Raw genomic sequence first — 12,949 nt, forward strand, 5'->3', positions numbered from 1 at the left:
TCTGCTGACCAATCAGCACACCTTTTCTCATTCAGTATAAAATTTGTGTTCCCTTCGAAATGTGGCATTCATGCACGTTTCCTCCTCATAGCGAGATGGAAGAATACAACAGCGCCTCTCCATTCTTTAGAAAGAAGAGATTTACTTGAATCAAGAAGACAGCCCATCTTGATTCAAGGGGCGGGGACAAGAAAATGCTGGCCCAGCCCATGCCCCCTGCATGAATTCTTTTAAAAAAAGTAATTCCAGCTCGGCGAACAGAACCACAACAACGAGCACCTGAGCTACAAATCTTCTCCGAAACTTTGAAGTAATTCCAGGATATTTTCATGTGGGGCAATAATCAGAAGGCAGGAACGTGAGGTGACCGACAGACAAATACGAAGGAACTTGAAGGATATTTGTATTCAGGGTTCGGATTTGGAAGCTGCTGCCTGAAATTGCAGTGCATGCAGAATCAATATTGGCTTTCAAATGGGAAACTTTTTTGATTTTGATTTTGTTTGATTATTGTCTCCTGTACCTAAAGACTGTGAAAAGTTGTGTTTTGCATGCAGTACATGCAGAGCAGGCCACACAAAGTGCACTAGGGTAATAGAACAGAGAGAGGAATACAATGTTACAGCTGCAGAGAAGGTGCACAAAGAGTGAGGTCAGCATTAACTTTAAAACGTAAGAGGTTGATTCAGAAGTCTCATAACAGCGGGGAAGAAGCTTGTTCTTGAATTTATTGGTATGTGTGTTTAAGCTTTTGTACCTTCTGCCTGATGGGAGAGGTTGGAAGAGATTATAATCAGGGTAGGAGGGGTCTTTGATGTCGGCTGCCTACCTGAGGCAGTGAGAAGTGTAGATGTAGTTAATGGATGGAAGATTGGCTTGTGTGATAGACTGGGCTGTGTTCACAACTCTCTGTAGTTTCTTACGGTCCTAAGCAAAGCAATTGCCATACCAAGCCATGATGCAACTGTTTCGAATGCTTTCTGTGGTGCATCTATAAAAATTTTTATGGGTTTGGGTTAGGGTTAGGGTTAGGGTTAGGGTTAGGCTGAGGAATTGGAGGCATTGTTGTGTTTCGTTGACTGTCACATCAATGTGTGTGGACCAGGACAGATTGTTGGAATGCGGCAATGCAGAGGAACAGCGATAGCATACGACTGACAGGACTGCTCATTGGCGGAGCTAGCCCACACTGGATGGGCAGAAAGGCTGCTTCTTTGCAGCACTGGGATTTTGTCAGGTGAGGTCCCAATATTAGGCATGGGCATGGGGCAAGAGCTCTGCCACCCCTTCTCAAATGGGCTCTTAAGAACTTGTCAGTCATTGTGACAAGACAGTCCTTCAGGTTATTCCCTCCCTTGATGAATGGGACCTCTGGCAGTGCAGCACTCCCTCAGTACTGCAGCAGGAGATTACATACTCACACCTTCACGGTGGCTGAGCCACATGAAGAGGGATCTCAGTGTACACCTGACCCAGCTCACATCTGTCTGATGGAAGGTTCACATTACTAACTCCCTGAAGCTACCCGTCTCCATCACTGTCCCTGAGCCCTTGGGATGTTCCCCTGGAATATACAACGGCTGAGAGACTCATGTGACGTTGAGCTTAGCTCTTGAGCTGACATGGAAACAGGATCATTCATCATAATTGTACCTGCTTCACAGTTGCCCTTGAATGAATGACTAGTTTTATTGTCACGTGTGGTTTTCAGTGAGAAAAACAGTAAAATACAATGAAAAGCTTTCCTACTGTTGCCACAATCTGGTGCCATTTTAAATGGTTTTAAAAATAAGAAAAAAAATTATTGCTTAAAGAGTCCATTAGTCCTGAGCCAGCTCATCATCAGTGACACCTGCGCTATTATCCCTCCCCCACTGCCTCACCGCCATCTACACCGGACCCAACCAAAACCACAGCCACTACCCTTCAGGTGTCATCTTTCATCGCTGGGCCCATTCTCCTCTATCAACGATTCACTGGCATCTGCCACCAGACTCGCCAACATCAGAGTCACGTCTCTCGCAAATGGCTGCCCCCTACCCCCTTGTCAATGTCACAGTGATGCCATCTTTTCACCACTGCCAACGCCAGGCCCAATCAGTCACTCAAGCACCATCTTCCATCATTTCGTCAACATTGCCAACATTGCCTCAACCGATTCCAACAGGTCCCATGTTTGCCCTGAGCCCACGCTCCCCCATCATGGGGTCCACCCTGAGCCCATTCTCCCCTCGCCACGGGGTTTACCCTGAGCCCACACTCCCCCTTCACGGGGTCCACCCTGAGCCCATTCTCCCCCCATCACAGGGTCCACCCTGAGCCCATTCTCCACCCACCATGGAGTCCACACTGAGCCCATTCTCCCCCCACCATGGGGTCCACTCTGGGCCCAATCTCCACTGCCTTTCACCTTAAAATAATGTCCGTTTGTCATTGACCCTTCAATTCGGAGAAAGTGAGGACTGCAGATACTGGAGAGTCAGAGTCGAAAAGTGTGCAGCTGGAAAAACACAGCAGGTCAGGCAGCATCCGAGGACCAGGAGAGTCGATGTTTCAGGCATAAGCCCTTCATCAGGAATGAAGGCCTCATGCCCGAAATGTCAACTCTCCTGCTCCTTGGGTGCTGCCTGACCTGCTGTGTTTTTCCAGCTGCACACTTTTCAACATTAACCCTTTGATCAAGAGGAGTAGCTGCTTCCTATCCACTGTGTCCTTGTGCTCATTATCTTACCCACCACCACCAGGTCCCTCCTCAGCATCCTCCGCTGTAAGGAAAACATCCCGAGTTTATCTCCATCGCAGGAACGCTCCATCGTAGGGAGCATCCTGGTGAATCTCCTCTGCACCCCCTCCAGAGCGATCACATAGTGCGATGGCCATCCATGTGGCTCCATGGAGAGAAAGGAAAGCATGCATTTGTATAGAACCTATCTTATAATAGTGCTTCCCAATAATAATAATCCCAAAATGCTTCAGAGACAATGAATTACTTCTCAAGGTGTAATCACTGTGAAACTCCGGAACCCAGTAACACCTCTAACGGGCAGCACGATGACAATGTTTTGATGGTTCTAAGCTGTCATGGGCTGTGGGAAACATTGTGGGAGCTCAAGTTGCTGTTTCCCTTTGATCTCTGACTGCCTGCACGAGGCAATATGAGTCTCCAGAGAGTGCGAGTCCCTTTAACATGCTCAGAGTAATCAGCTGTATGTTCAGGGCATGAATTCAGTTGTTGCTATTAAATTAATTCGGCTGAATTATTAAATTCACTCAGATCTTTGAGTTCCCTGTTGTTTCAGTTAATATCTGAGTCTGACAGAGCCAAGGGAAGTCTGCCTGTACCCACCAGCGACTCCTGAGTGAACAGGTCTGAGCACTAACACTCCTCACCACCATCATTCTCTCCAAAGGGAGAGCATTTTCACTGTCAGACTGTGGGAAGTGCAGCAGCCAGGTTTTGCCCAGACTGGGCCAGAGGGCACAGAGGAGATCCCTCCAGCTCTCTGTCCCCATGGCAGCTGTGGGATCGTTCGCCTCTAGTTGCAGGGGCAGATGGAGTCACAGTCTGATGGCTGCTCTGAATAACAGCCCCTCCAGCTCTGCCTCAATTCCCGGAGGGTTACCATTGACTCAAAGGTGGACTGGACTCACCGTATAAACTGTGGCTCTGGTATCTCCATCAGAATCTGGGAATCCTGCAGCAAGTAACTCACCTCTTATAGTGACTGAGATCTAAACCCTAACAATCGACAAGGCGCAAGACAGCAATGTGATAACATACTCTCCACTTTCTGAAATGGATCCAGCTCCAGCCACATTCTGGAATCTTGACAAAGAAATGGAGAAAGTAGGAGTAGGCCGTTCAACCCATCAAGATTGCTCTGCCATTCAATATGATCCTCTATCTCAATGCTGCACTCCTCATATCCCTCAACAGTTTTAGCTTCCATGAATCTATGTCTTTGTTGAACATAGTCAGCGAAATGGCCGGTATAGTTTTCTGTGGTAGGGAGGCCCACCTGAGTGGAGAACAAAGCCATCTGCACGGTGTGGCTCAGTGGTTACCACTGCTGCCTCACAGCACCAGAGAACCGGGTTCGATTCCACCCTCAGGTGACTGGCTGTGTGGAGTTTGCACATTCTCCCCGTGTCTGTGTGAGTATCCTCCGGATGCTCTGGTTTCTTCCCACAGTCCAAAGATGTGCAGGTTAGGTGGGTGTGGGTGGCAGGGGGGTTGATTCTCAGTCTGCATGCGATGTTGTTTAGATGGTCAATGCAGACCTGATGGGCAGAATGGCCTCTTTCCACACAGTAAGGATTCTATGATAAGGCAGTCTGTTTGTTTGACATCTTGTCCCTCCACCACCAACGCTCAGTAGCAGCAGTGTGTACTATCTACAAGATGTACTGCAGAAATTTACCAAAGATCCTCAGACAGCACCTTCCAAACCCACAACCATTTCTATCTTGAAAGACAAGGGCAGCAGATACATGGGGACACCACCACCTGCAAGTTTCCCTCTGACACGCTCCATCCTCACTTGGAATTATATCAGCATTCCTTCACTCTTGCTGGGTCAAAATCATGGAATTCCCTCCCTAACCATATGGTGGGTTTTCTGACATCCCAGAGACTGCAGTGGCTCAAGGAGGTGTCAGTTAGGAATAGATAACAGACTTTGAGTTTCCTAGGGATGCTTGTATTATGAGCAGGAACAAGGAAACTTGTGAGAGTCACGTGCACCTTCAGGAAGGAACTTTCTGAGTCAGAGGCAGGGAGTGTTGCAGCTTGAACTGGGAGCTGTGCACATGTGGGGTTGGAAATTGGGGGAGGGCTGGCTTTATTGACAGTCACTGCCTCCCATTTATAGGCCTTCCCCAATAGTAGCTATATGATGGGCCAGAGAATAACTCAGAAGATAATGAGGGCATATAACAAAGGCAGCACATGAACCATGAGTGACTTTAAACTTCATACAGAATGGGAGAGTCAGATAGACAGAGGTAGCCATGAGAAAGAACTCAAGTCAGTTTCTTAGAACAACATGTTGTAGATCCAAGCAAGTGATTAGGCTGTTTTCGATCTGGTGATCTCTAATGAGGCAAGTTCAACAAATGATCTCAGAATAAAATATCCTGTAGGAAACAGCAACCATAAAATGGCAGAATTTAGTGTTTGGTTTGAGAGGGAGAAACTTGGAACATAAACAATTGCGCTAAACTTAACTCAGGGTAATTACAGAAGAATAAGTGCAGAGTTGGCTGGAGGCACTGGGAAAGGAGCTTAGCAGAAACTGAGGTTGTGGAAGAGTAAGAGACATTTAAGAAAATGGTTATGATTTACAATAAGGATGAGGATATGTGGAAGAAGGATTCTAGGATGGGGATGGACCAAACATGGTTCACCAGAGAAGTTAAAGATTGCATCAAATTGACAGAAAAAAGCCTGCTATGTTGCAAAGATCAGTGGTAAGGCTGAGGATTGGTAAACTTTATTTAAAATAACAAAAGATTACCAAAATCATAATCAGGAGGTCCACAATAAACATAGAGGATAATCCAGAAAGTAATAACAAAACAGACAGGAAGAACTCCTTTAAATATATAAAAAAGGAAGAGAGAGGCCAAAGTGAACATCAGCTCCTCAGGGAACGAGGCTGGGAAATAATAACTGGGAACCAGGAAATGATAAAAGAGTTTTCATTGGTCATCATGGGGAAGAATATTAATAGCATTCCAAAAACGTTAAATTTTCAAAGGACAGAAGTGAGGAGGAATCGGGAATGGTAACTATCACTGGGAAAAATTACTCAGGAAACTAATGGGACTGAAGGCCTGTGAGTCCCCTGGACCTGATGGGATGCATCCTAGGATTTTAAGGGAAGTAGCTGTAGAGAGAAAGGATGCACTGACAGTAATATCCCAGGAATTCTTAGATTCTTGACAAGTTCCAAATGATTGGAAAACTGCCAATGTAATGTTCTTATTTCAAAAAGGGACCAAGCCAATGAATAGGTCAGCTGCCTTTCCATCTGTGAGAGGGAAAATGCTACAGGCTATTAGAAATGTTCAGTTACTCTGGACACCTGGTTTATGATGTGGAGGTTTAGTTGTAACTCTGGCTGAGTTTATTGTGATGGACTCTCTGTCACACCCTCAGCCATCAGCTGAGGTGGTGTGACCCTCAGGTTAACTCACCACCAATCGTGTCTCTCACTCTAATGAGAGGGCTGTCCTGGGGTCTGGTAAAACTAGTGATGAGCTATAATAGCAGAGTGTTTAAAAAGAGCATAACACGGTTATGTACAGTCAGCATGGCTTCAGATAGGGGAAGGAATAACTGAAATGTTTGCTAAAAATTCCAGATTGCTAAAACTTCTAACCAGAAAGATAGAAAAAGAGGAAGCAGTGTACTATATTTGGATTTTCAGTAAATAATAGATGTTATTGGAGGTAGTGCATTAGCATGGAGGGAGATTTGGTGAACCAATAGAAGTCAGTGAGTTGGGATCAGGGGGAAACTTTCAGGATGGCAAGCTGTAACTGGTGATGTTCCACAGGGATCAGTGCTGGAGCTGCCAATGTTTACAGTATACACTAATAACTTGGATGAGGAAAGTGAACCAAGTTTGTGGATGACTCAAAAGCAAGTGATAAGAACAAAACAGAGGATTTGCAGTGGGATATAGACAGGTTAACAAGTGGGTAAAAGCCTTGGCAGATGGAATATAATGAAGCTAAATGTGAAATTATGCAGTTTAATGGGAAGAATATAAGAGGTACCTTTTATTAAAATATCAAGGGACTGCAGAAAGTTGCAGCACAGAGGGATTTGCGGAACACATTCACTCACATCCACGATCTGTCAGTAGCAAGGAAGACAAATGAAAATTTGACCTTTCTTTCAAACAGAATGGATTATTTAAATCCGCAGCTCGTAAAATGAAATGGTTTCTTGCTGTAACACAAGCACACAATGCTTTAATGATACAGCAGGTATTTACTGGCACAAGAAGTAAAGATAAAATAAAGTGAACCAGATACAAGGAGTCCCCAGTTTATAAACATCGAACTTCCAAATATTCGTCCTTGTCCACATGATCTCACACAGAGTGTATTAATAATAAATGTAAAGATTCAACATACAAATGTTTCCTCACACTTATGAATGGCTGTTTTATATTGCCATGTGTTGTGTATAAATCAACTTTACAAACTGATTCAAGATTGGGGCCCATTTGCAAATCAGGGTCTGCCTGTATTTAACAATCATTTCAACACATTAATCCCAAAACATTCTACTACATATTGAAAACAAACAGCTTTTGTATAGTGTCCAAAACACCACCATTCTGCTCCAGTACACGAAAACAGCAGTCACTCACACCAGATTCCCTGTACATAACACCTTGATAGGTTCAGAATCCTTGCGACTTAATCTTTTAAACTGGAACTGCAGATAGCTTCTTACTGGAGCTATCATACATCTGAGGTTCAATGCACTCTGCTTTAAGTAATCTCTTCAGGGTTTTACCCCAGCATTTCTGGACTGGGACTAATAGTAATGCTCACTCTAAGATAATTTTATTCAGCTATATCCTTCCCTTATCAGGATCACTACTCTATATAGCTATCTTTATCCAAGAACTTCACAGGTATGTCCAAAATGTAAAGTAAAACTGAAACAAAAAGTCTCTCTTGTTAAATAATGGCTGTTTCTTTTAAGCTGAAAAAGACCACATTGCAGTAGTCTCTAACAACCCTTGAGACCTCATTATTTACTGAGTCACAAAACATTCTAAGCTAAACAAAATCCCATTAATTTTGCACAAAAATCCATTCAAGCGAAGGCGAGGGTTTAAAAGGTGTTTTTAAAAGAAATCACCACAGCAACAGAAATACTCACAAGTTAATTATTAACTTCAGACAGACTGAAAACTCACAGACTGCTAACTTCAAAACCAAAATCCCAAACTTACAAGAAATGATTTCAAAGGTATATATAAAACTTGCTCAAACAATACAAGGACGAGTCTGATCACAGCTGGAATATTGTGAGCAGTTTTGTCTTTCCTTTATTTAAGGAAGATATCCTGGTGGATGGAGGCAGTCCAGAGAAGTGGGTCAGAAGGTGTGGTGTTGGAAAAGGACAGTAGGTCAGGCAGCATCAGAGGAGCTGGAGAATTGATGTTTTGCGCGTAAGCCCTTCATCAGGAATATTGAAAGGCTTATGCCTGAAAAGTTGATTCTCCTCCTCCATGGATGCTGCCTGACCTGTCATTTTCCAGCACCATCCTTTTCGATCCTAATCTCCAGCATCTGCAGTCCTCAAATTCTCGCAATCCAGAGAAGGTTCACTATGCTCATGTCAGGTAAGGAGGGACTGTTTTATAAGGAAAGGTCGGATAGACTGGACCTGTGGAGAAAGTGAGGACTGCACATGCTGGAGATCAGAATCGAGTGTTTGGTGTTGGAAATGCACAGCACATCAGGAAGCATCTGAGGAGCAGGAGAATCAACGTTTCTTGTGCTTTTCCAGCACCACACTCTTGGCTGGGCTTGTACTTAATACACTTTCAAAGAATGAGAGGTGACCTTATTGAAACATATTAGGTTCTGAGGATGTTTCACAGGTAAAGACATTGTTTTTCCTTGTGGGAGAATCGAGGACCAGAGGACTAAATCTCTGAATAATGGGTTCCCCCAGTTAGGACAGAAATGCGGAACAAATTTATCTCTCAGATGCTGGTGAATCTGTGGAATTCTATACCATTCAGCTCCACAAGCCTGTCCCACCATTCACTGAAATCATGGCCAATCTATCCCACAGTGTTCTGGAGATAATGGGTCACTAACAATATTCAGTTCTGAGAGAAACACATTTTAAATCAGTAAGGGGATAAAGGATTGTCGATAAAAAGGCAGGAAAGTGCAATTAAGGATGATCAGATCAGCTGCCTTTAAAATGAATGGCAGAGTAAAATTGATGGGCTGAATGGCCTGCTTCTGCCTATGGCTTTCTGCTCCAGTATTGCGACGCTCTTTTGTTTCTTCAGTCATTCATCTTAAAATGCCGTCTCCTCTGCGGATGCAGCCTCTTGCCTGTGGAAACAATCTCTCCTTATTTACTCTGTCAAAACGTTGAACACCTCTTATTAAAGCTTCCCCTTTCGCCAACTCTGCTCGAAAGAGAACAATCACCAAGAACAAACTGAGCTACGCTAGACTGTGATTAGTGGAGTGCTGCACCGCTCTGCAATTGTTATTAAACAAAGCTGGAGAAATGACTGAGGCGAGGAATCCAGCAATTGTGTTTCCTTCAGAGACTAACATCAGTCAGGCAGCATTAAATCTTTCAGGCAGCACAAAGACTGACACTTTTATTGATGGAGGTTTTTATTGAGCCAGTTGGTACAGCATTTTAATTTGATTCTTGGCTGATGCATGTCTTGGTCTTGCAGTCTGATGCCAGGGACTGTACTGGTATTTATCAGTACAGGTCAGTTCCCTTCAGATTCAATCGACTGAGAAGACGGAATGCATCATGCATGAGGAACAGTGAACAATGAAGTGCTTGGCTGCAAACTGAGAAAATCCAGACAGCCGCAGAGATTAGGGACTGGGCTTTGTTGGTGTAGCACACTTTGGCAATGGCTCTGTCCTCCCATCTTTTATCCCACGTTGGTATTTGTGCTCCAAGCAAATAGTGACCTGAATGCAATTATTACCTGCTCAACTGTTTGACCCCATACCTTTCTATTAACCATTCTCCCTTTTGTTCTTTATCACTTATTGTCTTTCCATAATTGAAATTTATTGTTAATCTGTGTCAAGTCGACTGTTTTTGTTGTTTTGACAACTGACACACAGACTGAGACTGCAACTGAGCAAGGAAATGGCACAAATAAGCATTACCCTGTTAGAGGAAGGATACTATTTAACTGTGATGTGGAGGAGCCAGTGTTGGCTAGGGTGGACGAATTTAACAGTCACGCGATACCAGGCTGTAGTCCAACAGGTTTATTTGGAAGTACTAGCTTTCAGAGCGCTGCTCCTTCATCAGGTAGCTAGTGGGGCAGGATATAGGACACAGAATTTATAGCAAAAGATCACAGTGTCATGCAACTGAATTGTTCCCTGATGAAGGAGCAGCACTCCGAAAGCTAGTGCTTCCAAACAAACCTGTTGGACTATGACCTGGGGTTGTGTGATTTTTAACTATTTAATTGGAGAGGGCTCAGAAAAGATGTATCAGGAATGGAGGGTTTGAGTTTAAAAATAGACTGGGACCTTTTTCACTGGAACATAGGAGGTTGAGGGCTGACCTTATTGAGGTTTATGAAATCATGAAAGGCATAGATAAGACGAATGACAAGGGTCTTTTCTCTAGGGTGGGGGAGTTCTAAACAAGGGGACAAATTTTTAAGGTGAGAGGAGAAGGATTTTAAAAAGGACGTGAGAGGCAGTTATTTTATACAGGGAGTGAGGAGTGCACTGTCATTGGAAGTGGTGCATGTAGGTACCCGAATGGTCTTTGTCCATGCTGTATGGCTCTATGACTAATAAACATGACATTGAACCATGTCAGAGTTATGCCGCAGTTAGCAGAACCTGATCCCAGAAGCTGCCCATTGGCGAGATGGCCAGTGTGAATGAGACTGGCACCCCTGCACTGGCTAGGGTGTGTTCAGTACCTGCCCCTTTGCCCTACCCAATTGAGATGCCATGGGTTGTTGTATCGTTGAATGGAGAACTGTAGGCGCATTAGCTCCAGACTGAATGGCTTGCTGGACGATTGGGCAGTGAGGAGTCAGCCGCATTGCTGTGTTTCTGGGCATGTGAGCCAGGTTTCCTTCTGTAAACGGAAGGGTTTAGGTCACCAACATTGAGACTGGTTTGATTTACCAGATTTTAGGAATTAACTGGAATTAAATTACTCCTGTGTATTTGTGCTGCCATTCAAAGGGGAGCACTTCCTGCATGTGCTTAGTTGCACTCACAGTGTATGTGCCAGCTGTCAAAATGAAGCAGGTTGGCTTGACACAGACTAACAATAAGCTGCAAGCTTCCCATTTTTAGCTCTGTGCTGTCTGCAACCAATTGCACAATCTTGCATTTCATCTGGCAATCAGTCAGCAATTGATCCCACTGTCAAACATGTTTCAGACATTTCAATGAATAAAAAAAACATGAAAATTCAGTAGATGAGATTCTCAACTTCCAATGCAGAAAATTGATTATAACGCTTGATGAAAAATCAATTTAAAAAGTAGTTTGACAATAATATGAAAAGTGATGAGCCGCTATGGGACTCAAGTTGATGGCCCTGTGATTAAGAGTTTCATTAGCTACAAGTTCAGCTGCCTGCTTTATGGAAAACTCCCTGCAGAAAATCTTAACCAATCAGATCTGTCCTGAAGAGGCTTCATTCACATATGATTTCATTAAAATTGCGATCCATCACAGATTTTGATTTAGGATGAACTGATGGGGGCAAATGATGGATTTCAGTGAACCACAGTGAGATGTGGTTAGGACAGGGAAATACGCTGTGCTGCTGATCACTAGTATTCAGTGCCCATTGTCCTTCCAGGTGATAGAGGTGGTGGATTTTAGATGATGGGAACACAGTCTGTTCTGTCAGAATGCCATCCTGCAAATCCAACACCTCTCCCCCATCCCCACTCCCTCTGATATGAGTAGGGGGACTGGGGCCCAATCTAGCCAAAGTCTTGCAGTGGTCCTGCATCTGTTTAAGATCCTACTCCACTCTGAGCTTCTGTGACTGACAGTGATGAGTTAACAACATCCAAACCCCCTCTCCCCTTCATCTACAATAGGAGAACAACGTAGGATTTGTTGTGAAATTGCAAAGGGAGCAGCTCAACAGGGGGTGTAGCTGAGTGGGGGAATGTCAGGTTGCTCTGTTGGCTGGACAGCTGGTTCAATGCAGAGTGACACCACCAGCACAGGATCTATTCCCACATCACCTTCCAACCCCTTCCTTCCCTGCAGACCCTCAGGTTAAACCAGTCGCGGTTGGCTCTTCTAATAACAGAGCAGCCCTCTGGGACCGTGGAGACTTTACCTTCGCTATTACAGACCAGGTGTAGGCAAAGCCTTTGCGTTGCCTCCAGATATCCAGCTCCTGGAAGAGCTTCCGGTGACTGAGGACCCTGGGAGAGATATCGGGGGAAAGGAGAAGAGACTGAACAGTTCAACAACAAAGCAACAAGCTCGATCAGCATCAGATTTCCTCTGCCCTGTTTCATCAGGATCAGGAGAATGGCCGTTCAGCCTCCTGAGACTGTTCTGCCATTCAATTGGATTTGGGCTGATCAGGGAATGGAATTACCCGACTGCAGCAACAAGCGCATTTATGTAGCACCCTTAATGTGGTAAAAGAAGCCCATGGACCAGGGAGCGCACGGTCCATTCCAGAGGTTAATGGAAGAAGGAAATCTCCCTCTCACCTGACTGCAACAACATCAACCTGCATTTATATAGCACCTTTAATGCAATGAGAGTACCCAAAGCCTACCTGCAGTATTAATTAAAGTGTGACACTGGGCCATGTGGTTGGGATAGGTATGGAGGGATATGGACTATATGCTGGCAAATAGGAGTAGATTAATGGTGAAAACTGGGTGGCATGTTGGGCCGAAGGGCCTGTCTCCATCCTGTAAAGCTCTGTGGCTCTAATGCTGGGGCAATTCAAACTGGGGTTCCAGAACAGGCCAGAGTAAGAAGAGCACAGAGATCTCAGAGGGTTGTGGGATGACAGCAGGTAACAGAGAGGGGGAGAGAAAGGACATGAGGGATTTGAACCAAGTTAAACCATTGATGGACTGTGAGCCAATAGGGGGGGGAGGCCAACAATGAGTGCCGGGAAACCAGGGGAATGGGACTCTGTGAGAGATGAGACAAGGGCGACAGGGGCTGAGAGACG

The 12,949-nt window shown here is 44.6% G+C and overlaps 1 protein-coding gene across 3 annotated transcripts in view; it reads left to right on the forward strand.

Annotated features, from left to right (window-relative positions):
• The window catches only part of LOC122541492 (regulator of G-protein signaling 3-like), an 83,834-nt gene that overhangs the window by 50,074 nt on the left and 20,811 nt on the right, over positions 1 to 12,949 (forward strand). The gene's annotated exons all lie outside the window — the stretch shown is intronic.

The sequence above is a fragment of the Chiloscyllium plagiosum genome, chromosome 37 (genome assembly GCF_004010195.1).
Source record: "Chiloscyllium plagiosum isolate BGI_BamShark_2017 chromosome 37, ASM401019v2, whole genome shotgun sequence".
Classification (NCBI taxonomy): Eukaryota; Metazoa; Chordata; class Chondrichthyes; order Orectolobiformes; family Hemiscylliidae; genus Chiloscyllium; species Chiloscyllium plagiosum.